The sequence below is a fragment of the Ochlerotatus camptorhynchus genome, unplaced genomic scaffold, assembly GCF_037179485.1.
Source record: "Ochlerotatus camptorhynchus isolate MF236.1 unplaced genomic scaffold, CSIRO-AGI_Acam_v1.1 ptg000078l, whole genome shotgun sequence".
Lineage (NCBI taxonomy): Eukaryota > Metazoa > Arthropoda > Insecta > Diptera > Culicidae > Ochlerotatus > Ochlerotatus camptorhynchus.
Window position 1 is genome coordinate 3,000,113 of NW_027040568.1, and position 26,649 is coordinate 3,026,761.

Sequence of the window (26,649 nt, forward strand, 5' to 3'; positions counted from 1 at the left end):
AGCATACCATTCTAGTACCTCCTTAGAGTAGTGGCAGTTGGCTAGATCCGGCCAAAACATAACGTTGGTCTTGTGTTGCCGAATGAAAGGTAACATCCGCTTTTTCAGACATTCTTTAATGAAAACCGACATTATCAACGTCCGCACGTACCGCAGTGCGAACATAGATTCGGACCACTACCTAGTTGTAGTATGCATGCGCTCAAAACTCTCGACGGTGCATAACACACGTCGAAGTCGAACACCACGACCCAACATTGAGAAACTACGGGACACCGGAGTTGCCCAAGACTACGCGCAGCAGCTGGAAGTTGCACTACCCACGGAAGAGCAGCTTGGCGCAGCATCTCTTGAAGATGGCTGGAGGGACATCCGTTCAGCCATAGGTAGTACTGCTGCAGCGGCACTAGGTACTGCAATCCCGGACCGAAGAAATGACTGGTTTGACGGCGAATGCAAACTGTTAGTAGAGGATAAGAATGCAGCACGGGCGAGAATGCTGCAACACCGCACGAGATTGAATGTGGAGCGATACAGACAAGCGCGGAACAGACAAAACTCGGTTTTCCGAAGGAAGAAGCGTCAGCAGGAAGACCGAGATCGCGAGGCGATGGAAAATCTGTACCGCGTAAACGACACACGGAAGTTCTACGAGAAGCTAAATAGTTCGCGCAAAGGCTACGTGCCGCAAGCCTATATGTGCAAGGACTTGGACGGTAACCTTCTCACGAACGAGTGTGAGGTGATTGAGAGGTGGAAGCAGTACTATGACGAGCACCTCAACGGTGAAGCAGCAGAAAACGAAGGTGGCACGGCAACAGACCTTGAAGCACGCGCAGAAGACGACAGGCTACCGGCCCCTGATCTTCAAGAAGTTGAGGAGGAGATCGGTCGGCTGAAGAACAACAAATCAACTGGTGTAAATCAACTACCAAGTGAGCTATTGAAATACGGTGGTGAAGCACTGGCTAGAGCGCTGCACTGGGTAATTGCCAAGATTTGGGAGGAGGAGATATTACCGGAGGAGTGGATGGAAGGTGTCGTATGTCCAATCTACAAAAAGGGCGACAAGTTGGATTGCTGCAACTACCGCGCGATCACACTGCTGAGCGCCGCCTACAAGGTACTCTCCCAAATTCTATGCCGCCGTCTGTCACCATATGCAAAAGAGTTCGTGGGGCAATACCAGGCGGGATTCATGGGTGCCCGCGCTACCACGGACCAAATTTTCGTGATTCGGCAGGTTCTGCAGAAATGCCGCGAAAACAACGCATAATTTACCTGTTAACGCCAAAATCTTGGATTTATTTGATGTTTTGATAGGCCCAAAATGGGCGCTTAGGCCGAAGTAGTTCTCTACCCTACGGCACAGAATAATCTTTTTCATGCATGCTTGCGCGAGATCTGTGGTTGCAGTCAGGGCTGGAAAGCGCCCAGAGCGTTGGCAAAGCAACTTTGTGCATGCATCGCACAGCACTCGACCAAGAGTGTGTGGTTCTCCCATTTGCTTCGCATACTCTTTTCCAACTCATCTTTGAGAAAGCGATCCACACAAAGAACGGTACACTCGGTGCGGCGCAGTGTGCAAATAAAATACAACGAGCAGCTAACATCTTCTTTGAGTTCTTTGCCGTCTTTGCTTACCACGAAAGCATGGGTAGCAGATGAAGAAGTGCACAACAAAGTAGAATATTGTCTTTTGGCTAGGTTTCCCATTTACAACCCTACAGTTTGAGACACTCTTTGCGATGACTACACATTGAGTGTTTGTTATTTCTGGGTGTGAGTCTTTCTTCTCTTCTCCGCAGCTTTACACTTACGCAGGGCCAAAGACTAGCAAACTTTGATTTTAACTTTGTGTATTACAGAAAATCGACGCCCAGGTTGCAACACTACTCAAGTAACACATATCCATGGAATTATGTTGAATAAACTTCTTTACAACTAAAACCGGTCATACAAAGGTTATATAAACTGTTACAGAACTTATGTGATGCTTTGGTATTTAGATGTACACACATTTTAGTATTTTGGCTTTCCAAATTAAAAAGTGATGTGGTAAGAGATTCACATTTAATGATTATGCATTCAAAATTAATTAACCATGTTGCAAATTGTTGTTCCAAACTCGTAAAATTTCCCACCTCCGCAACAGCGCCGATGCAGAGCAACTCTTCAAGTGGTAGTAATTCAACCTATTTTTACCCCGCACACAAGTCAACCCATCTTGAGGGGAAGGAATGTTTTGCTTCAGATTTATACTTCGAATAAAATTCCACTGGTGCTGGAGACCCCCCCCCCTCCCTACTTCCTGTTATTAATTATTAAGATCCACTGAACCGACCAAATTACGTCAAATCACGCCAGGTAGATAAGTACTAAATTTTCCTCTTCGGTAGATGTTGCTGTTGTTGCTGCAGTAGCATAGACTACAGCTGACAAAGCAGCAGCGAGCACGAATTTAAATTATGTGAAGCAGGCACGCTACTATTACTTCTTCTTCTAGGAAGTGCCGCGGCTGCTACCGATTGGATAGCGTACGACTGGGACTTCCTTCGAAACATTCGCCACGTGGTGCAAGCGGAAAGTGATAGTAACCAACCAACCGGCAGCCATTTCTCCCCTCGATGGGTGGTGAAGTCCCTCGGTGAGCACGCTGGTTGCGACGATTGCCTTGCTGCTGTAGAAGTTGTAGCTCTGTGCTGGCTGATGCAAAATAATTATTCCTGTGTAGGCTGGGTGTGAAAAAGGGCTGCAGAAGGGCACTCGGTGAGATTTCCGTTATTTATCACTGGAAAGCTCATTTTTGCTTCCACACCTTTTCTTTGCCAACGGGGTGCAATGGTGGTGTTTCCCAACGGAAGCGGATTAATGATTTGGTTGGTTGGTGGGAAATAGTTTTGCTTTGAGTCGGATATTTAAAGGTGAACAGAATTAGTTGGTCCGTGATCTGGTGAACTTCAAGGAATGAACATTGGGATCCTTTGGAGGCGATCCTGGAGGTCTTTGGTGACTGCCAGAGGACTAACGGGCCGACTCCGGAGAACCTTGAGGTAAGATTCAGCTTACCCCGAGGTAAATCCAAAAGACCTTGAGTGTAAGTTCTGGAGATTTGTTTAGGAGGACTACAAACGACGGAGTGCGTAGCGAATAAACTTTCCTAGTATACTTTAACTAATCATGTTTGTATTACTTTATGCGTGAAGTTAATGATTTACATTGTTGGAGATGCTTAACATCAAATATCAGACTTATAGTGATCATTTTATACGATAGATGAGGAGATGAAAGTATAGAGTTGATAGTTCCGTTAGAGTACGGCAGTGTGAAAATTGTAAATAGAAAGTAAAAAGCGAGCAAAGGTCAATTTTGAGGAAGGCATGAATCGGGTTGATAATCTCCTTTGGAGAGATCGTTAAGGCCGGTGCACAATGCATACGTTTTCGGGGTTTTTTTTTGACAGATAATGCATGGGCTAACTGTCAAAAAACCTGAAAACGTATCCATTGTGCGCCGGTCTTTAGAGGTATCTCCCTCCCGCCACCCTTGGCAAAAGAGATGTTTATGCATTTAAATACCACTGTTGCGAAGCATGCAAGTAAGCATGCAAACAAATAATGCATAAAGATTAAAATATAAATTATATATTTTTTTTTAATGTGCCACAATAGTTACAATTTCAAACAATTTCTGAGTAGTACCGTAATGCTCCAAATACTACGGTAATCCGGAAATTTATTTTAGATGAAAATCTGTTATGATTCTAAACGATAACATAAGGTCATGTTAAAATTTACGTACTATTTTGAGCATGGTAGGCATTGAAGGTCAACTTTTAAAAGTGTCCGGATTTCGATGCATTACAGGTAACCTTATTCCAACATTATTGATTACGAAACATTTTCCTTCCCCATTGCAACCAGTGTTCATGAAGCGAAATAATTGAAAAGCAAAGTTCTACCAACCTCCCCACTCATCCCGCCCTTCCAGCCACTAAACTAATACAATCTTCAACCTCCCATAAACATCGTTCATCATTCATCCACACGCTCATCCATCTGCTCGGTTCGAGATAGCTTAAAAGTATTAATTAAGGCTTAAAAGCTTCCTTCCTTCAACGTTCTTCAGACAGCCGCGTTCGTCGTGTGATGATCCATTCTCTCCGGTAGACAGTTTGAAGCACTTAGCACTTTGCACCTCAATATATTTACGACCAGTTTCCATCAGCGTCGAAGACGGGCCATGACTTGTCACATTTTAACTCTTTTCCAAACATCACACCCGCTCGTGGACATGAACGAGGCCTCATTTAAAGCGACTGAAGTTCTGATTTTTAATAAAGTGGAAAAACCATCTTGTTTAACCCTTCGCTAGAAGTTCACCTGCTGCAACACACAAACGGATACAAATTAACAACCGGCGGACCCAAATGAACGCAACCGCAAAGGCACCCGTCGTCTGGCCCCACTTGAGGAAAACACTTTCAAAGTGTTGTAATTACTCTTTTCCCCTTCCTGTGGCGTCTAAACACACACACAAAAGTGGGTGTTGCGAAAAAAAAATACAACTTTCACATTCATTTCCCACGGATACTGCTGCAAAAAGTGCAAAACACAAAACTCTTAAATCTTGCAAACCCGGGAAAGGTGTTGTAGCTACCTGATAGCACAAGACGCCGGAGCATACTCCCTACTAATGCAAGCACTGCTAAACCGAACCGGGATATCATGCCTCCAGTCGATTACGGCGATGCCTCCGCTTCCTGGCTTTAGGATGGAGCCTTCCACTACCCACCAGCAACGCAATGGGACGAAGCAGCATGATTTATGTGCGAGAATAGCAAAATCCTACCTGCTAGGACTTGCTCACTTGTTCTTTCGCGTAAGGAAAATCCCTCAAGTGATTTCCCAACTTTCCTCGGTTGGATGCCTTACGCTCTGTGGGGGTACGAACCGACCTCAAGCCGATCGTGTCGTTGGTGATGAAGTTGCTGCCTGTGTGATTTTATTGCAAGTTTTGTAGTTTCGTAGACGTGTATGCGTGTAGGGTTTTTTTTTCTTTTTCCCATAAATGTTCAAAGTTTTCTTTTTCTTTTTAAGATGGGCTTTACTGCTGGTTAACTAAACCTTCAGAATATAGTAATGACCCGATTTTGACAGCCCTCTATTTGGCAAACTTGTCCAACGTTCTACGAAATCCATGCGCCTTTTCAGTGGGTTTATTGCATCAAAGGATACATTAAACATCCATCTTGAAGATGAATGAGAAAGAATTGGAACGACGGTTTTGTGAAAGTATTTAAAGTCAGTATAGTTATCGGCCTGATTAACTGAGTCCGTCTGATGTTTCAGTTCAGGTAAGGAGACGATTGCAACCGATGGTAAAAGAGTTCGTATATAGGATAACATCAGGCGTGAGTCATGGGTTCATGCGCTACTATGGACCAGATTTTCACTAATAGGCAAGTTTTTCAGAAATGCTGCAAATGGATTGTGCGAACCGCGAATATCTCACTCAACAGGGATCAAGGGAACGGACACACATGGCTTCTCAAGTTACTACGACACGTCACCTACACTGTATGATAAAATCATGTAAATTTCTACGATGCATAGCGCATACGTTATTAACGCTAAATTTGGCGAAATTTTACACGATATTTTATGTAAATGTAAGCGCAATATCGTATAAATCTGCAATATTGTATACAAGCTTGCAAGAAATTTCGATGTTTATGCCAACTATAGCTCAAAATTAAACGAGAGGAGATTTTACGCGGCAGTTAAAATTCAGAACTTTTGACGTAGACGTACGTCTGTGATTTCTATATGGGGGTACACTTTGCGAAGATCAAAAATGAAACATGTAACAACATTATGAAAGATTTTGAACATTAATAACTCATTACTCCTGGGGCAGGGACCAATTTCAATAATTTTATCAACAATCAATCAGAAATATTTCTACGCATCTATAGCAATGCTTCCGACTGATGATTTTCAACAAGAAACTATTGATAAAGTGGTAATGGTCCAATGTACAAATAAAAAGTGATAATTTTATCATTGTTTTCATGAAATAAACGTTCTTCCCAAACCTAGTCGTCATAATCGAGTACCACTTGGTTGCACATCATTCTGCTTTAACCTGAAAATATATAAAAGTGCGCTACTGTTTAGCCTCGCTTCAGACGGCGTGGTGAGCAGGCAGCAGAAGCAGCAAAAGCAGCAGTAGGAAGGTGGTGGCAAGTTAGGTAGTCCACTCTTCTACCTAACAAGCGAAAGAACAATGACTGTTCGTGGCAAAGGAGGAAAAGGTCTTGGTAAAGAAGGTGCCAAGCGTCAACGCAAGGTTCTTCGTGATAGCCGCCATCCGTCGTCTGGTTCGCCGTGGCGGTGTCAAACGTATCTCCGGTCTGATCTACGAGGTGTGCTGAAGGTGTTCCTGGAAAATGAGATCCATGATACTGTCACCTACACTGAACACGCCAAGCGTAAGCGGCCATGGATGTCATCTACACTTTGAAGCGACAGAGACGCCCTCTGTACGGTTTCGGAGGTTAAATCATCACCAACTTTGGCAACGAAACGGCCCTTTTCAGGGCCAACAAGCTTATTAAAGTCTGTTCCAGGTAGTACTTGGCCGCTTCTTTTTAATTACTGTAGCACCTCTAGTTGTCGTTGCAAGAAACTACTGACAGCGTTTTTATTCGAAAGGAATTGTATATTTAGTAGTGAAATCTTCATCAGGATTCATATACTTGTTCAAAAGTTATCGATGATGGAACGTGAAAGACGTGAAAAAATTCTGCACACTCACGTGCAAAATCCAACGTGGTCAGGAGGAATGATTACAAAGACTCTCAAATTTCCAAAATCGACTGTAAATACCGTGCTTAAACGTTACCGGGAAACACTAACACTGGATCGTGCAAAACAAAACAAAAGAATCCTGGGATCTTCGGTCGTGATTTGGCGAAAAGGTTCAGTGCGGCACATAGTAAAGTTCGGTGAATCTGTATGCGAGAAGGTTTCCGGACGTACCATGCCCGCAAACATCCCAGCAGGACGCTGAAACAAAACCTGGTTGCCAAAACCGTGCAAACAAGCTGTAAGAACAAGTTCTGACCAAGTTTAACGGATGTATTTTGATGAAAGAAAAATGGACTTTAGACAAATCCCGGGCCAAGAATTTTGCTTTGCTGAACGTAAAGGGGATGCTCCGGATAAATTCAAATTTGTCTTTGCAGACGCTCGCAAATTGATGATATGGCAAGGCATCTGCAGTTGCGGAAAGAAAACAAAGGTTTTCATCACTGGAGCGACTATGAATGGACAACTTTACAAGCGGAGTGTCTCCGGAACGTAATTTTACCGTTCATTCAATCACACGAAAGTCCCGTAAAGTTCTGGCCTGCTGCCATTACAGCCGTGATGTCATAAAATGGTATAAGCAGAATGATGTCGATTTTATTGAGAAAAGTATCAATGCACACCAAATTGTCCAGATTTTCGTCCCATTGAAAAATGTTGGGCAATTATCAAGCGCAAATTGAAGAAATGTGGCAAAACAATCAAAACACCATCTGATTTGGAGAAGGGGTGAAAAAGGATGGTAGATGAGGTTGACAGTATTACTGTGCAAGACATGATGAGAGGTATTCCGCGAAGAGTTCGAAAATTCATCCGAAAATCTGACGAATAATTTTTGTTGTATGCTAAATAAAAATCCTACAAAATGATAGGGTAGAGAACTACTTCAGCCTAATCGCCCATTTTGGGCCTATCGAGCAGAAAACTTCAAATAAATCCATGATTTCAGAGCTAACTAGTCCATTATGCGTTTGGTACGATACATTAGTTAATAAGCTTCCGAACGAAGTCAATGAGAACGCGTGATATGAATGTTTGCGCCCATTATTCCCAAAAACAAAAGAAGCCGACTAGTTTCCTTTCTCCATACCTGTAGAGAACCCACATCGCAGCTGCCCGCAGCTTGTGTCAATTTTTTTTTTCAGTAGATGAACAAAAGTTCACCCGTGCACTCGTCTATTATTGATACAACTAAACAACTGTTGCTTAGAAATTGTAGCCTATCAAAGTTATGAACACACAGGTACATACCAAAGCTAAAATGACTCAACAGAAAGTGCCCTATACACGCAAACCAAAAATCTATTACAATGAATGGTAGTTCCGTTTCCTATCATCCTCTGTTCATGAACATCGCAACGAATGTTAGAAATTGACCATGCAGGCGATGTGATGGTTTTTTGTCTTTTTTATTTCGTGTTCCATCTACGCTTTCGACTATACCAGTAAGCTTGTAGAACGAGGCACATTGTAGAGCATTGTAGAACGACGCTCACACTTGTCTCGAATCTCTCCAGCAGAAAAAGCATACGGAGTCGAGCATGCGAGAAAATGAGCGCTTCATGTTTGCTTTTAGGCTATCCATATTCAGAAGCATGGAGAGAGCAGTGGAGAATGCACAGGTCTGAGAGTCGCAACGTCCGTGGTTCGAGTCCAGTAGGCAACCTTTTTTTCTATTTTTTTCGACATAATTAATTTCACTCACTAATACACTCCACATTTTTCGGTCTCCAATTTTCTTACATCGGACCGCAGCTAGGTATATCGCATCCTCGGTTCATGCGGTCTCCACTAACATCCTCTGATGATGAATCACACATAATTGTAAGCGAATCTTACATCCCCCGGTTGGGTGTAGGATTGGCAGGGGAATTAAACGAGTATCGTCCAACTAATGATCAAACATCAACCAATATTGGCCGTAGCTAGGATAAAGAAATTTCAGAACAATTCTTTAGAGACCTCTCTAGCTGATTGCATATCAGCTTAAAACACTAATAAGGTTTATCATGATGAAAAACACAACCGGCCATTGTAAATGTATGAAGAATTATGTTTTTTGTTTATTAATTTATTTGATAAGGCTCAACCGAATTAACTTTACAGAGCCGAGGATTCTTGGTCACTTTACAATACATCTTAAAACTATAGTCAAAAGGTACAACACAATAAACACTTTATCTTCCGCTATCCAAAAAGCCTCGTCAATCAGAACTGGAGTCGCTTCCAGTGGTTTCATTGTACGGCAGTTACGCCATCGAGGGGCAGAGCGCTTCCATTGCAGCAATGGACGCAAAACGTGGTCAGCACTCACACACACATCACGAAACGGTTGCTTTCCAAAGTCGACGACGCATCGACCGAAAGAACTGCTGATGAAGAACAATGAGGAGGACCACACAATGGTTGCTGCCGAGAAAACAGACGATCGCGTAGCACACATCGAGAGTGGCCTGCTTTTGTCGACAGCCGAGTGAACACTGAGAAGAATTATAAAAACTTGCGAAAATGTATTGTTCTATTCCTTCAGTTTATCGTAAATATCTCAGTGAGGTTTTAAGATAGGACCAAACTGTCTTTGACAAAATTGTTTGTGATAAATTTTTCCATGTTTCTATTCTATTAGATTGATACTAGCGCTATGTTTGAACCTCACTTTCAATGATTAAATGCCATTAAGAACCAAAAAAAATCATTGTTTTAGAGAATTAAGAAAATTGTAACATCAAAATTAGACACAAAACAAATCGTGACAATTTTTTTTCTTATAGTTTGGACCATAAAGAATTTGTAAAAAAAATTGAATTTCCCTAGATTTGAAAGAATTACACATATTTTTTGAAATAAGCTAAGAAAAAGGGACTTTTTCCATAAAACTCAAATTTGCAACTCGAAGCAACATTTCCCAGAGTTGCCGTCATACAAAAGTTTGTTTCTGACGCCCTAAGCTATCATGTGGAGGGTGAGTCCCCAGGTTTCCTGACAAAATGCTATTTTGGGCCACCCTAATTATTAGGCATTATGCTTATTGTAAGACCATTGTTTCAGTCTTCCTTCTTACCATAGGTCATTGGTCGATCTTTTCTTTGTACACGGCCCATCATCTTTTGCACGAGCTCTGTTCCCACTTGTTAGGCTGCCGATTTCCATTTCCGCTTGAAATCCATCAGGTCAATTGCAGTTCCACCCATTTTCTTCAGTATGTGCTTCACAAGTGACCAGTATTCCTCAATTGGCCTTCGTTCCGGAGATTGGCCGGATTCTTTTCCTTGGGAACCACAGTGACGCCATTTTCGCTGTACCAATAATGTTTGGTGGAATTTGAGTAGTGGCAGCTTGCCAAATCCGGCCAGAATAGACTATCCACCTCATGCTGCTCCAGAAAAGGCAGTGCTGCTCAGTCTCTTCCGTAGGCACTCCTCCTGGTAAATTTGCTGGTTCATGGTCCCAGAAGTAGCGAAAGATTTGCTTTTCAGTCCAAAACTGCAGATTGCTTGCCAGACAAGGAACTTTTTGGGGAATTTCGACTTCTTTTTGATTTTACATTTTTCCGGGGTACTCTTCTGGTCAATGGAGGAATACGAAAACTGCCAGTAGCGGATGGATTCCTCCACACTCAGATTATTTCAGGCATACGGTGTGTTTGGAGAAGTTTGTATTATTGATTAGCTAGATCTTTTGAACTTAAATTTTTCATGATTACTCTACTTAGCAGAAAAACATTTTTTTTTAAGTTGAGATAGCAAAATGGCGTCTGTAGTAAAGTTTAAGATAATAAAAAACAAGCATTTTGGTAGAAATGAGAAACACTCTATCTCAAGTTTTTGATACATGTAAGGTTTTTGTATGGATAGTTCTAAAAATCATCGTTTTTGTATTATAAAAATAAGCTATTTTGTAAGTGTAAGTAAATTTCTATCTATCAAATTTTATGACTTATTTAAGGCTGTGACCAAACAATAGCACCAAGACTAACAACTCGAAGTTGGGCTAGCAGCGGTGGTGGTGTAGCGGTAAGCGTGACTACCTCTCACTCGAAAGAGCCTGGGTTCGATCCCAATCAGCGCCGTTCTGATTTTCTGAGACATAACATCCACAGCTAAAAAAATTAGTGTAAATTTCCGTTACTATGATGCACATAAAAGGAGCGTCATATATTATACTAGTTTAGATTATAGATCGTGTAAATTTATGAGACATGTCATGCAATATTCCATATATTGTTTGCAACTGTCCACTTTTGTTTGCAACATTTCTTGCAAGCTGCTAGTTTACGTGAAAAGGAAGTTTACATGTATGAATGTTTGCATGCATGGATGTTTACATCGCCAGTAAAATTCAGAATTTTTTGGTGTGTCTCTTATCATGCCTTCCTTCGGAAAGGAAGCAAACCCGTTGGTCCCCGGTCCATGAGTTGATGGGTCGATGGATAGGGTTCAGATATGGGAGCTGCCTCCCTGGCGTCGGTAGCATTGATACTTAGTACGGAAAACAAGATCGACGAAAAAAAAAGCAACGAAAAAAAAAATCGAAGTTGGGCAAAATTGGGCAAACCAATCTCATTACATTTGACAGAAGAACTAAAGTGCTTCTCAATCCATCTAAAATCATCAGTTTTCAATAGTCTTAAACACGAAGCTTGCTGAACTGAACAAATCTCGAACAACATTAAATGGAGGTTAAGTCCAGGGTAATGTGTTTTGATAAAAATGGCTTATTAACTGTTGATAGCTCTGTAAATAGTGAAAATTGTAATGTGATAAGCAAAGGACATTGAAGTGACAATAATCACAACCTCCAAGGAAAACACATAAATCACCACCAACGCAACAGGCACATATTCCATGACAAACGATTGAAACTTCACCCGGGTTACAAATTCGGTTCACCTGATGGGAATTCCGTAATAAATTTCCTTCCGTTGCCCAAAGCAGTTGTAAGGTGGCACGGGGTGATGAGATTTGAGAAAATTTGGTAGCAGGACTATTTTTTCATATCACGGATCGAGATAAATGCAGCATAAGTTTGAGCTAGGTTGTATACAAGCATCAGTAAATGTTTCCCTTGGTAGACAGTCTGACCGGTATGATGAGAACTACATTGACGAGGCGGATGGCAGTCCTTTTCCGGTAGGGAATTTTGCATCTCAGGCGTGGAAAAGTTTCCCCTTTTGATATGGAAATTGTACTGCTGAGAGTGAAGCTGAGTTTCGTAAAATGTGAACATTTTGACTGTGTATGTGTTCAACAACGGAGCGAAAAATTTTCTGAGCTGTCTATATCTTTTTGATTGAATTACAACCAACATCCAGTACGTACATAGTTGCATCGTACATGTATCCGCTGAATTGAGCTCGTTAAGGGTACATCATAAACATGAAACTAGTCAAAAGCAACTGATTCCACTGTGGTAAATCATAACTACGCAATGTAGCGACTTTTTTTACGGGTCGTTTCATAATTACTGGAACCTTTTTGTTGGAGTTTTAATTTTACTGGCGAATTTCACGATTATGACCGGCTACAAATTTTCAGTCGCACAGTTCTGTTTAACTAAATAGCTGAACCGCACGTAACCCCTTTGGAGGCTGATGAATGTGGTCGTAACTTTCGGGGGGGCAAAAGCAAGCGATGCTTGCCCCTCTGATGCACAACAGCATGCCGCTCGATGCCACCCTGGTGGTAATAGGTTGAACCAACGAGGCCTTCTCAGACATTGGGACTTTGGTGTTGATTTATTGGAGAAGTGAGAGAGCGAGATTTTTTTTTACCGGACATCGTAAACACTCTGGACACACCGGTGCGGTTGTTGGACCATTTGCTGATGCTTTATTTTCAAGGCATTTGCAGGGAATGTACGTGATGATGTTGGTTGGAGATTGGGATGCGTTTCAAACTTGAGCAAGAATTTCCACGACAATTTTTTTTCTGTTTATTTTTGAGACTTTTAGTCGTAGGTTAGTTCATCACAATTCCACGCTAAATGACGAATCGATCTAATGCGACCAGCTCTGATTTGCATGAATATTTGCATAATTGTTTGTTATGATCCAACGTTCACATGTGGGCTATTATTTCGAACATTTTGAATCTCGTTTAAAGCTGTAAAATGGCGAATTCATAGTTTTTCAACAAACCATAATTCGAAAACGTGACTTCAAAATAAAAATTAATTTTAAGAAAAAAAAACCGTGATTAACTGTAAATGAACCTCTACAATATTTTTTGAATATTTTTCACTAAGAAGCTTATGAAACATGCTATCTACTGTGAAATTTTCATGTTGGACAATTAAAAGCCAACAAAAACAGTTGAACATCAACTTTTGGAATTTTTTTCCAATGTGGCCTGCTAACAAGTTGATGGCCATTTGCGGCGTAACTATTGAGTGTAGTATTTTGATGTCTTCTAGAATGTTTCTTATATTTTTGAGTTTATCTTTATCCACCACTTTATCTGAGTGGTGAAATTTTTTTCTTAAGGGGGGTATACACTAAGATTAAAAAAATAATTATGTCTTGTTGAAATTGATTAACATCTATCAAAACATTGTAGATAGCGGCGCCGGTGGTGTAGTGGTAAGCGTCGGCACCGCAGAATGTTCTGAGGCATAACATCTCTGATAAGTAAAGTAAAGCCGTTGGTCCTCGGTTCATGAGTTGATGGGTCGATAGGTAGGGTCCAGGTGTGGGAGCTGCCCCCCTGGCGTCGGTAGCATTGGTGCTCAGCACGGAAAACAAATCAAGGAAAAAAAAAAACATTGTAGATGAAGTCATTTTCAGAAACTTTTTCGAACACGACAATTTTACATCTCTCAAGTGCACGAAGCTATATGGTGAAAATTGAGTCCAAACGGTAAAACCCCTTAAAACTCGTTTTTTACCAAAACTTTTTTGTTTGATTTTCCAATTTTCTCAATATTGTATAAAGTTGTAAATGCTCTTAAAATGCACATTTTTTTTCTGAAGGAAGCATATCGTTTTCGCTTTGTTTAAAGGATTTACATCCATATTTATTTATTTTTACCCTATTCTTAAGGGGGTGTTACTTCAAGGTTACCAGGTATTAGCTGCTAAGCTGAACGTAATTTCGGTCAACAACTTATACCCTACTTTTACATATAAAATTAATAGGGGGATTCTAGGTGATACCTGTTGAATTTTCTAATAAAGTAACCCAATGTTTTGTTACATTCTGCTGTTTTCATGACCATTTTTTAAGTATGTTCATAAGGGTTCTATCGCTGGCAGAAAACAGTTCAGAACTGTCACGACATTTTTTACGCTTGCCAGTTTGTTTTTGTGTGTCACTATGGTTATTGCGAAAAATCTCAAATTTTAAAGTCCTCGTACCACCACCATTTCTGCATTACTCGAGAACTAATCAAGCAAATAGATCCAAATTTGGAATGTAGAGGTATAAGGAGATGGTCATAGGGGGTAGCCCCTTAGATAAGTGGGGGGCTACGTACAATATAGCATGCTTTTTTTAATCGGCGCATAAACTCAAGCTAATATTGAATCGCGAGCAAAGCTGGGCACACTCAGCTAGTTTCCTATAAGAATACATAGCAAGCTTACCCGTAAATCATTACACACTGAAAACATTTTTTCGTTAATTCTCATCCTTTTAAATGAGCGGACATGGGTTTCGTAGATAAGATATTTTTTCGTCTATTGTTCAAAACATGCTATTGCATGTCAGCAGGCACTACGCATATATCGTACAATACATTAACTGAATTTCGTAGGACGTGAGAATTGTCGTTGAATAAAAATAAAATCATTCGTAAACACTAAAAAAACTATTCGTTCATAACTCGAGTTGCACTGAGACACAAGAGCAAAGAATTATGTTATACATATTTGAATATGTACTGTGTGCGTGTATGCTTGTATGCGAGGAGTGTTTTCAGTCACCTCTGGAGTACCCCAGGGTTCTCATTTAGGCCCACTTTTATTTATTTTGTACATAGACGACATTTACTACATACTTAAAAAATAAAACTGCTTGTGTATGCAGACGACATGAACATCTTCATGGAAATAAGTAATTCTAGCGATGCAGAAGAATTCCAGAATGAAATCAATATATTCAAAACCTGGTGTAGTAAAATTCTACTTCAACTGAACGTAAAAAAAATGTACCGCAATAGCATTGCATAGCAGAAAAATTGAAACACCGCATATTGAAATATCATTAGGCAACCATATAGTAGAAAAATGCAAAATTGTAAGAGATCTAGGTGTAATCCTAGACTTCAAACTAACTTTTATAGAACATAATAATACTATTATTAGTAAAGCAAACAAAATGCTAGGCTTCATTAAAAGGTTCAGTCATAATTTCGAAGACCCATACACTATTAAGCTATTATATATCACATATGGAAGGCCAATTCTGGAATACTGCCACCTAGTATGGAATCCATACATTTCTATACACGAAGAACGCATAGAATCTGTCCAAAAACAATTGCTCTTATACGCTTTGTGTAAATTTAATTTGACTGCATTTCCATCACCATCTTATGAAGCGCGCTGCATGCTCAACAATATACAAACACTTAAGGAGCGCCGCCAATTTGCAACGCTTTTCTTCATCAACAACATTATTTCAATGCGCATAGATTCGGCAGAAATTCTCGCACAATTAAACTTTTACACACCTTGTCGATGTCTTAGAACACGTAATTTATTTTCTGACAAATCCTACAGTAAAAAAACTATTCAAAAAAAAAAAAACCCAATCAATGGAATGATGCGCCTGTATTATTTGCATTGCGGAACGATTGACATCACTATGTCCAAGTAGCAAATAAAAACTAAGCTAGAACAGAATATAATTAATGCATAGTATGTAAGTAAACATAAAAATAATTTAGTTTTTATGGCTTTCTCAGTCTAGGGTAATTCAAACAGTTAGTTTTGCGTTGTCCGACGTTTCGGCCGTTTATTGTGGCCTTTTTCAAGGGTAAACTAGAAAAATATTACAACTTATGGAGACTACTCTACGGCCGATACGTCGGGCAATGCAAAACTAACTGTTTGAATTACCCTAGACTGAGAAAGCCATAAAAACGAAATCTCCATAAAACCAGTCGAACAACCAAATCAATCACTAAGATGGCTGATCTACACGGTAACTTCTTCAAACAAATAGAAAGAACCTATGGACACGACATTGCACGTAATTTTAAAGACTATGCCACACATAACGTTAAACTTTGCAACATGAACGTAAGGAAGGATTTTCTATTACAATGTCGGAGGAATGGTGTTTTTCCCGCGCACATCATCAACACATTGAAGTGCGTATACCCGCTGCTCGAAGACAACAGCCCCTACATTCCGCATCTAGAAAGAATCATAGGTCGATTCAAAAAATCATTGCTCAACATCGAGATTAAGCATACGTTCCACAAGATCAAGACGTCCAAACAAGCAATGTTTCTGGCACAACGAAACATCGAGACCAATACCAATCCGACTCTTATGTCAACTCACAGCTTACACGTCTCACAAAGCTCAAATGGAACGTACTACACGCAACAAGCTTGATCACCTTCTTGCCAGGTCTCAATCGCATAACGATGCCACCCCAATTTTCAACAAAAAAGCGATACTGAATGCCACCGATGTAGCTCTGCCAAGCGAAATGGAAACTTTACTCAGTTTAGGTCCGAAATTCGCACTCCCAATACAGAGAATCGGACAAAACACTGTGTATCACCTCATTGCGGACGTGGAATCCATATTACGGACTAACCCGGATAGGAGTGTACAGGAGAAAAACAGGTGTCTGATCGGTACATGCATCCAGAATTACTTATCACGACCACAGGCTCACGCACAAAAAACACCACTAATCCAGTTCTGTACCAGTGCGGTCTCCATAACAAAAAAGTTTTTGGCCGAACATCCAGAATTGTGTGTCCTCGAGTCTGACAAGGGAAAGAGAACGGTGGTAATGCGACGCCAGGACTATGATATAAAAATGTTGGAACTACTAGATAATCCAACGTACAAAGTGCTGCAAAGGGATCCAACCAACACCCTTCAACAGACAACCAACAACATGGCTAAGCGTTTAGTAGATCTGAAACTGATCGACCAATACACCTGCCGGACACTCCAAACACAAACATCTACCTGCCCGCGGATTTATGGACCTAAGGCCCATAAACCAAACCTTCCGTTGCGCCCTGTTGTCCCCAACATAACTGCTCCAACATATCAGCTCTCCAAGTTCGTAGCAGGAATACTACAAAGCTCTTTCAAAAGCGCATACAATATCAAGGATAGTTTCACGTTTGCAACCTACATCAACTCTGTTACACTACCACCTGATCATGTACTCGTATCTTTCGATGTAATATCACTTTTTACCAATATTCCGAAAGATTTGGTCATACGCAGCATCATGTTCAGATGGACAGACATCAAAGAAGGAACAGATATCAACCTGGATATGTTCCTGGAAATGACAGAATTGTGCCTCAGCAGCAGCTATTTTCAATTCAAAAACAAATACTACCAGCAGATGTTTGGAACCGCTATTGGTAGTCCACTATCTCCCATTCTTGCAGATTATGTAATGAAGGACCTACTGGATGTGGTCATCGAAAAGCTAAATTTTCCCATACCAGTGCTAAAAAAGTATGTAGACGATTTGTTCCTCACTCTACCCAAATCGGAGGTACAAAACATCCTTATGGCCTTCAACCAGTACAACCCACACCTACAATTCACAATCGAAATGGAAAACACTGTAGCTCTACCCTTCTTGGACACCCTAGTTTTTCGCAACAATGACCAAACCATGAACACAGGGTGGTATTCAAAACCCATCGCCTCCGGACGCTTGCTGAATTATCACTCTTTCCACCCAACGACCATGAAGATAAACCTCGCAAACAACTTCATAAAACGCGTCCAACGGCTGAGCACTAAAACAACTAGAAACCAACAGAAACAAATAATTTTTCAACATCTCCGACAGAATAATTACCCCTCATCGTTGATAAACAGGCTAATTAACCAAACCCGTAATACAACTCAGGAAAAACCTTCGCAGCACTCAACATCATCGATACCGCTAACACAAGAAAATCTGCCGACAGCATCCAATATCCAAGATCCAATGCCTACGCAATCAACACCACCAACAACATCACACCATCACACCAATAGTTCACCTTCAGTCCAGCTTCCCTAATAAAAAATACCATAAACGAACGACAACCCAAATGATTGAATTATTCCATAAATTGTTGGGATGATACCCCGAACACGTCGTTAAGCAAATTAACCATAGCATTTTTATTAGGGTTTCCACGGCCCATGAACGACACGAAAACAACAACCAAATTTCGAAACAACTAAAATACCGATCAATGCCAAACATCCCAATCTTGACGTCAGCACTTGCCGCAATCCTAAAAACAGAATACTCTACAGTAAAAATAGCTCCAAGAACGATCAAAACAACCAAAACACTCCTACAACCGGTAAAGGATCCAATATTACCACAACAACAACACAACGTCATCTACAGCATCCCATATGTATAGGAATTGCGAAAAAGTTTATATTGGTATGACCACAAACCACTTAAAAAAACGATTAAGTGGACACAAATCCAATATAAACAAACTCGCAGAAATCCTACAAACGACACAGCACATCCATGCGAAAACCGCACTTATACAACACATAGCAGATCACCAGCACACGTTCAATCTTGAAGGTACAAAAATAATCCATCGCACCTACCGAAGTTCTGCTTTATCGATGCTAGAAATGTGTCATATAAACAACACATCTAACACCGTTAATTACAGAACAGATGTAGCGGGGCTTAAAACAACGTACGCTGGTATTCTCCATACCGTGAGAGCTAATCGCTCACGCAGAGAACGATCACGAAACAATACAGTCAAGTTGAACAAAGCACGAACGAGTCGATATAGATGAGCTTTATGTACTTTTGTGTATGCTTTATCCCACCATATTCTTCAAAATAACCGTTGTATAGTGTAGTGTCATATAGTGTCCTATGTTAATTAATATTGAACTCAATGTAAGTCCAGTAAAACAAAATACCGTGAAATAGTACCTTAACAACATTCAAAATACAGGCACCATACAGGAAGCTCTTCCAAGCTAGACACGCTTATCGTGGCAACAAACAAAAAAAAAATTGACGACAAACGGTAGACTGTGTATGTTCATATTATATCAATGCTTAATGTTAGTAGTAGTCTCTATAAGTTGTAATATTTTTCTAGTTTACCCTTGGAAAAGGCCACAATAAACGGCCGAAACGTCGGGCAATGCAAAACTAACTTTTTGAATTACCCTAGACTGAGAAAGCCATAAAAACGAAATCTCCATAAAACCAGTCGAACAACCAAATCATAAAAATAATCCTTTTATGTAGTATACACTGGCTGACGAAATGAATAAATGTGTTGGTTCAAGAAGAATTCAACCATTTCCACGGAGGTAGCCGGAATATATCCTGATCTTGCCAACGTGGTACTGAGTACTTACTATGGCCACCAATGATCACATTTTTGAATTCTCATGTAATTTGATGTGTCGCATGAGGCAGTAGGTTCAAGACGAATTTGAATACTTCCCCGGGGGTAGCCGAAACATTTCCGGATGCGGTTAACTACGACCTTGAATGATTATTTTGATCACATCTGGAAAGATCTGGTTAGTTAAAAATTACAAAAAAATACAACTGACAACATTGAGTACTTATCGGGTTGCCACTTAACCGCAACGCGTTTTTTTCAAAATTAAAGAAAAAACGCGTTTTAGTACAATGTCGCTTTTGCCGCAACGCGCTCATTATGAGATGTAAAATGGATTTCAGTGTATTGGAAGTTTGCGTTTGTCGTTATGCCTCTATGCTGCGGGCATTGTGTTCAGCCCTTAATTCCCAAATAAACTTCAAATGGCCAGTGCAGCATGATTTCGCAACCCAATGACCTAAAATTTGGGGAGAATGATCTGATTTAGATTTAAATTGAGCTAGGTAGAGAAAACCGACGTTTTGAACCACCCTAATATCCATTCACGTATACTGTAAGTTAGCAAACGGCTTCATCTTCGCAATCAATTAAAAAAAATATATATAGATAATTTCCAATATGTTATTGATTAAATCTTCACAAACCCTTCAAAAAACCTTCAAGCAGTTCGTCATAAGTGCACTCCACAACCCAGTGCACCCCAAAGCCGAAAATATTGTGGCAATGGCTTTTTCTCAAGTATACTCATAGAGTACTAGATTTTTTCCCATGGAAAAGTCGAAACATCCCAATCATCGTTAATTTTCCAGCTTTCCACGTTCTCTCTGGCATGGAGCTTCTTTTGCTTCCGGCATCTCCTACGCCTGGTTAATAAATTGAGCTAGCTGAGAGAACCATTCTCGTCGAGAACCCTCTAGATTGACAGGTCAACAGAAGCATAGTAGAAACGATTTGCTGTTCAGTCGCAAAGGCTTCCGAGCTTAGAGTGTTCCACATGTGCATTTAGGTATCACTCGTTACTAGTGCAGTGGTACTCGATAGTGGATGGAAAGCAGTATTCGATGTTTGTAGTTTGCGGTTTCACCCTTTCTGAATTAGATCGACTTGTGGGTGTGTTTGGGTTGTTTGCGTGGGATCTAAGCATTTGCTTTTTCTGCCATTTGATGAGGAATGGTAGCAACTATAATTCTATTGAAATTTGCGGAACTAAATACACTCACGGGTAGAGTTGATGTTTGCAGAGTTGAGAATGCCCCCGGGAAATAACATTCGATGATTGATGCGACAAACTGTTGAATGACGTTTGAGAAATGAGAAATGTATTGCGGAATGATTGAAAATATCTGAAAAGTTGCGATTGCAGCGTGGTATCGGAGTCAATTAGATGGTTGTGACAGAGTCATCAGCTTTAAAATTCCGTTATACAGAATTATTTTTCAATACGATGCCTTCTGAAACGACATTAAGCAGTAAATTCGACAATTCTGACTAAATCAAGGAGTGGAGTATAATATTAATTCGTTTCATGTCAGTGCACAATTCCAGCACCATTCAAGCTATGAAAAGTCCATATTATTGGGATAATAAAAATAACGTCAAATACCTTCACCCCACAAAAGCTTTGAACTACGAGCGTTGGACATTGTGATCTGCTTGATTGGCCACACGAAATAGCGCCCGTTATCGCCCGGAGCTTACAAAGTTATTAGCTGCCGTCGTCGCCATTCTGAATGCGTTCGAAGAATTACAACTCTAACAAAGCGGAATTAACTTTCAATGGCAGGTGTCCCGGAAGCTGGCTGGTCCTTCCTTCCCCCGGGCTCCCGAAAAGTATGGCGTTGAAAGGTACAGAGGACAGGGAGATATAAATTATTTGATGAAGCACATAAAAGTGCTTCGTGTTTTTTTCTTCTCTCTCGTTCGGATACTTCCCAAGCGGTAGGAAACGAGAGAGTTTTATGTCCATAAACCATATTTTCGCTAATGCAACATGATAATAAAATCTCCATGTCCTGCCAGCAGCACAAAGGGTCCCTCCCACTCCACCTGAGCACTGCCCACCAGGAGGAACCATCTCGTTCCAGATCGTAAAAAACGATGAGGAATAAAATCTCGGAAACTTTTCCACTCGCACTCTGCGTTGTCGTCGTCGTCGTCGTCGAAGTCTTCCGAAGGTTAGAAGCATTTCCTGGCGTCCTTTTGGGAAGCTTGGCGCGTAAAGGTAGAGTAGCTATATGATCACGTCCTGCCGAAAACCAATAAATCATAAAACGGCTGGAGCAAAGAAATTGCGTCCCCTGCGAAAAAGGCGATATGTCTTTGGTCGCACATCCCCGATTCGTAGTATTATTTTCCCGTTGATATCTGGCTGTAGCTTTTGGAAGCAGGGACTTCACAGTTCGAAAAAGTATTGTAAATTTTTGTTTCATATGATGTATATATAAGTTTACATTACAAATCATGTAAAGTTATGAGATATTTCATGAATTATTCCAAATATTGTATGAAACAGTCCATATTTGCAAGCAAATTTTTTTGCAAATTGCTAGGTTGCGTGAAAAGGCACACGCATGGATTTTTAAATTATCAGTAATATTCAGAATTTTTTTTTCTGTGTACCGAAAGGCCGTTGCTTTGAAAAGTTTTCTTTGGATCGCAGTCAAATGCATTTTCATAGCTTGATGCAAGGTCGAATATGGCGCTGATTTATCATGACCGATGCATTTGAGGTTTTTTCTGTTTTCCTCCCTAGGTCCTATGGTCTTCGGAAGGAACACAAATGCCATTCATCATCAAATGGTGAAAGAATGATGCCAATAGTCATGTGATTGTTGGTCTTCTGTTTTGCCTAGCCAGTAGAGGTCTGAGTTGTGTAGCAGACCATGCTTGAAGTAGCAAGTTCGATTTAACTGTTATTGTTATACATTTAGAAAAAATCATGTAAATTTAGGTGCTCTGAGACTGACATATACGAGCGTCAATTTTGACATAAAATAGAGTCATAGCAGATGCAAAATTGAACTCAATCAAACGTACTTTTCGTCGAGTAACGGACTTTTCAGTCTTGGAGCATTTAATTTTACATGAAATATTTGTTTACCTCTGATCCTTTATGTCATAGATGGATTCCGTCACTTGTAAAATTAGTTATTTCTATTTATTTTTTTTTTTATTTTACAGCTAAAAGTTGAAAGTTGATTAATAGTAGCATTGCATTAGTTGCATTACTGGACAGATGACAAATGAGACTGACGATCAGGTGAGTTCCTGTCCAACACCTAGTACAACGAAGAATTTTGCTTCCTTTTGTTTCTTTTTCCTTCTCGACTGCTGGAACTGAATACCAAGCGGGCTTGCATGCAGGATCGCCCACCGCAGCATGGCTCTTCGTTCCATTGGACACAGGTTTAATTACCCATTGACATAGTTTTAAATGTATTTTGTTAGCATGAACTTATTTAATTTGTGTAACTGTTCAATGAAATTAGCTTGTAATGTGACTAGAACAAAAGATATGAGGTTTTATGCCCTTTCGAGCAAATTCAACCAGCTCAAAAGGGCTTTTCCTCATCGTGCTACATTTCATTAAAGCGTCAAGCTAGATGAAAGTAAGTTAAAAATAAATAAAGAAATAAATAAAACTAGAAGTGACATTAGCGTTTATTGGCGTTCAGTGCGACTGACAAATTGAATAATTGTTGTGGAAAAGTTGAGTAAACGCTCTCCAAAACTATTTTGTTAGCTTCTGCTTTGTTCCAGCTACTTTACTGCACAACGCTGACTTATAAAGCTGAAAATGTCAGTTGGGCAGAGCTCATAGCGAACAATTATGAAAAGTGCCGTGCCTGTCGGGAACTTGCGAACCTGTACTTAATTGTTGGTGGGGTTGTGGACTGTATGTGAAGTCCCAACATCGCACGGTTACCGATTAGTTGGTTTGGAGTCCTTGGGCGATTGAAAGTATCGCGGGTGCGCCATTGTAGCACCTACAAACCGAAATGTTTGTGCTTTGATCAGAAATTTGATGGTACTTTGTATGGTCATTAATGTCGGTTTGTCGGTGATTGTAGTCCTTTTTTCCATGGGGTTTTGTTGTGTAGTAGTCAAATTCCATCCGTTGTAATATAATTTATTAACATGTTCACTTAATAACAATAACACGGACTACAATAATTTATTGGACTTTATACAGTTTATACAAATTACTCTACAATGATTTATTAAAACTATTCAGCCATTCCACAGCAAAACGATATAATGGTTCTCAGAATTTCGTAAAAATTCGTTGTTGTGTTCCTGATAGCAAAATAGACCCGTATTTTTTTGTCATTAGGTTGACCATTTCCATGTGTCCGATATGCGTCACGCGAGTCGCTTCAGAGGAACCGCTGATGAATCTTGAACTATGAAGAATTCGTGATTCTGTCCGCCAACCTAGCTCCGATGACTGCAGCCACAGCTAACTCCCACATCGATATAGATACAAATTTGAGTGGAGCCACCCGAGTCTTTGCGCCTACTATAGCACAGGCTGACACGCTTGCGTCAACGAACGTATGCAGTTGGGTGTTGGTCTGCGGACTCGGCTGCGTCAAAGAACGGTAACAGCGCGGAATGCGGACGTCCTGTACTTTTGATAGATTCTTCAACCATTTTCCCACTTCTCATTGAAATTTTCCGATATCACGTCGTCCCAGCTGATACCTGCTCGCCTGTCTTCTTGGAACAGATCCTTCAGATGCATGAGCACGTTCGATATCAGTCCAAGTGGATCGAACGTCGGTTTGCGTTCGCCTTCGAGCAGTTCTCGGTCATGCTTTGCTGAGAGCTTGTAAGTGAACGTATCAGTAGTATAGATACTATAGATTCCATAAATAAGCGGAGGCACAAAAAGATGTTTTGGCAACCATGAAAAATAAATGATCTTACTGACATCTGTGAAAAAAAGTTCATGCCATCATAAAGCTCTTCGTTGTGCAGTTTTGTTTTGATTCATGCGCAAAAGTTCAAAATGAAGTGCAAAGCAAATCTTTGCAACAATGAATCGAGGAATTGTTTGCTTTATCTACCCTTCTTCCGTTGTCCGCGAAATAAATCGAAATGTGGAGTGTGGAAAGCGTTTGCGTGCTCATAATATTACAATACTTCTCCCTCAAACAACACAATTATGACGTCATGCTCGTTTGGGTACACTAACTGACAGTTCGTTTGGTTACATTATACTTTGCCTCCGCTTATCTATGGAATCTACAGTATCTATAATCAGTAGACGTGCACCACAACATACCCAAAACCTTCTCTGTTCCCAGTGAAGCACCCACCGTAGAGCAGCTTTATAAACTCGCGTGGTCTTTCTTTTTTTCCTAAAGTAAAAGACAGTAATTCCGACTATGCGCAAAAGTTCAAAATGTAAAAGACAGTAATTCCGACTGCAAAGACGAACCAGCCCAGGGCAAAAAGTCTCCTTAATAAAGATACAAAAAAAAAAATCCGACTGCTGTATAAAAATTCATTACTGAAGCTCATTTATCCTGAGGCTGGAACTGTGCCCGTCCGCACCTAGCAACCTCGAATAACAACTCATCAGAGCAATTGCCCCGATTCTTTATTCTTCAAAACCTTTTATACATGATTTTTTTACTTAAACTCCACACAATAGTTATTCTCCAGTATGTACATATAAAGCGAGACAGGATATTCTCATGGAAAGTCGGTGTTTGCTTTTTTACAAGAATTGATGCTCCCCGCGGTAGGAACAGTTATGTAAGATGATTAATGTTTAATGTTTACTTTGAGCTTTCGCGAAGCACCGAGTTAATCCAGCGCGCATCGCGGAAGACGCGGTAGCAACTGTTTATAAAGAACTGACCCTGAAATGTGTGGTTTGTCGTTGTTGCTGTTAAGTTGTCGAGAGCATATTTTCTCCTACGTACGGGGGTCTATTACTGGTTAATTTCCTACTAAGATTGATGTTGGAATTTGAGGCCTCTGCATCCCTCTTACTTAACCAGCTTGAGAATAATATCGAAGAGATTCTCCTCAAGGATATTTTTTTTATTATAGAGGTTTTAAACCAACGGGTTCATTCGCCTCTTAGCTTCTCAAGGATATGCGCTGGTAACTAGTCTATATTTTCTAAATTTTAACTGTATATTTTTATTATTTTATTATTTTACTATCGTAACTCCTACTGACCTGAAAGGCCTTTCTAAAGCCCTGTTCTGTACTGTTAATAAAGTTATTCAATAGATTTTACTTGAATTATATTTTGTCATTTGGCTTAATCATCAGCGCTAGCAAGTTTTATGATGTTGGCCCCTAATGGACACGCTGTGCAACGTTTGTTTGTTTGATTCGAAAGAATACGTTTTGCTGATATGAAGATTTGCCTGACTGACTTACGTTAATTATGCGTTTAGTTGATCTTTACCATTCCTGTTGCAACTGAAATTTAATGTTAATATTGTATAGAACCACAGACAACCAGACTTAACACATAGTATATTTCTCACTGTAAAACATCGTCTCTAAAACATTACCGCCATCTGTTGAATACACAGTGGTGGGTAGTACGCTGAATAGATGGCGGTAGAGTGTAAACGTCAAACGCAAGGGGATTGACTATGCGCGCCACAGGTGGTGGTACTACCAACTAGAATACTTTTAAATCGACCGTTAAATGCTTGTTCGATGAACAACTTGCGAGTGTTATGTCTGTTTGTCTGTGATAGAACTATAACGATTAATTCAATATAAGGATTGGTGCTAGAAGTTGGGGTTGTTGTACCAGTTCCATTGCGAGATACAAGCTCTTCTCGTTAGTAATCTCTTCCTTCACCGCCTCGACAATTGCAATTGAATTGGAAATCCAGTTTCGCATATCGAATCACGCTTGAGCGTGAACGAATTACACATCCTTGGCGAGCTGAATAGCCTCCTGCTCTGGTTCGTCGCTTACCAACATGTCGTCCACATAGTGTTGCTTGATGATAGCTTGGGCGGCTGCGGGATATTCTTCTTCAAACTTCGAACTTTGAACTGTGGATTGAGGTTTTCACGTACTGTGCACAGTTTGGCGAACAGCAGGTTCCGAAAGGCATCACCTGTGTTACATAGGTGCTTGGTACACCGGAAGCGTCGTCACACCACAGCATCCTGAGGCAGTGCTGATTTTTCTTGGACATGAGCATCTGCAGGTACATCTCCTGTACGGCACCACTAAGCCCCACTCGGA

General features: G+C 40.4%; 1 protein-coding gene and 1 pseudogene across 2 annotated transcripts in view; both read right to left on the reverse strand.

The window, feature by feature from the left end:
- Window positions 1–26,649, reverse strand: part of LOC135697834 (hemicentin-1-like) — a 642,304-nt gene that overhangs the window by 300,514 nt on the left and 315,141 nt on the right. The window lies entirely within an intron of this gene.
- The window catches only part of LOC135697869 (uncharacterized), a 61,794-nt pseudogene continuing 61,467 nt past the window's right edge, over window positions 26,323–26,649 (reverse strand).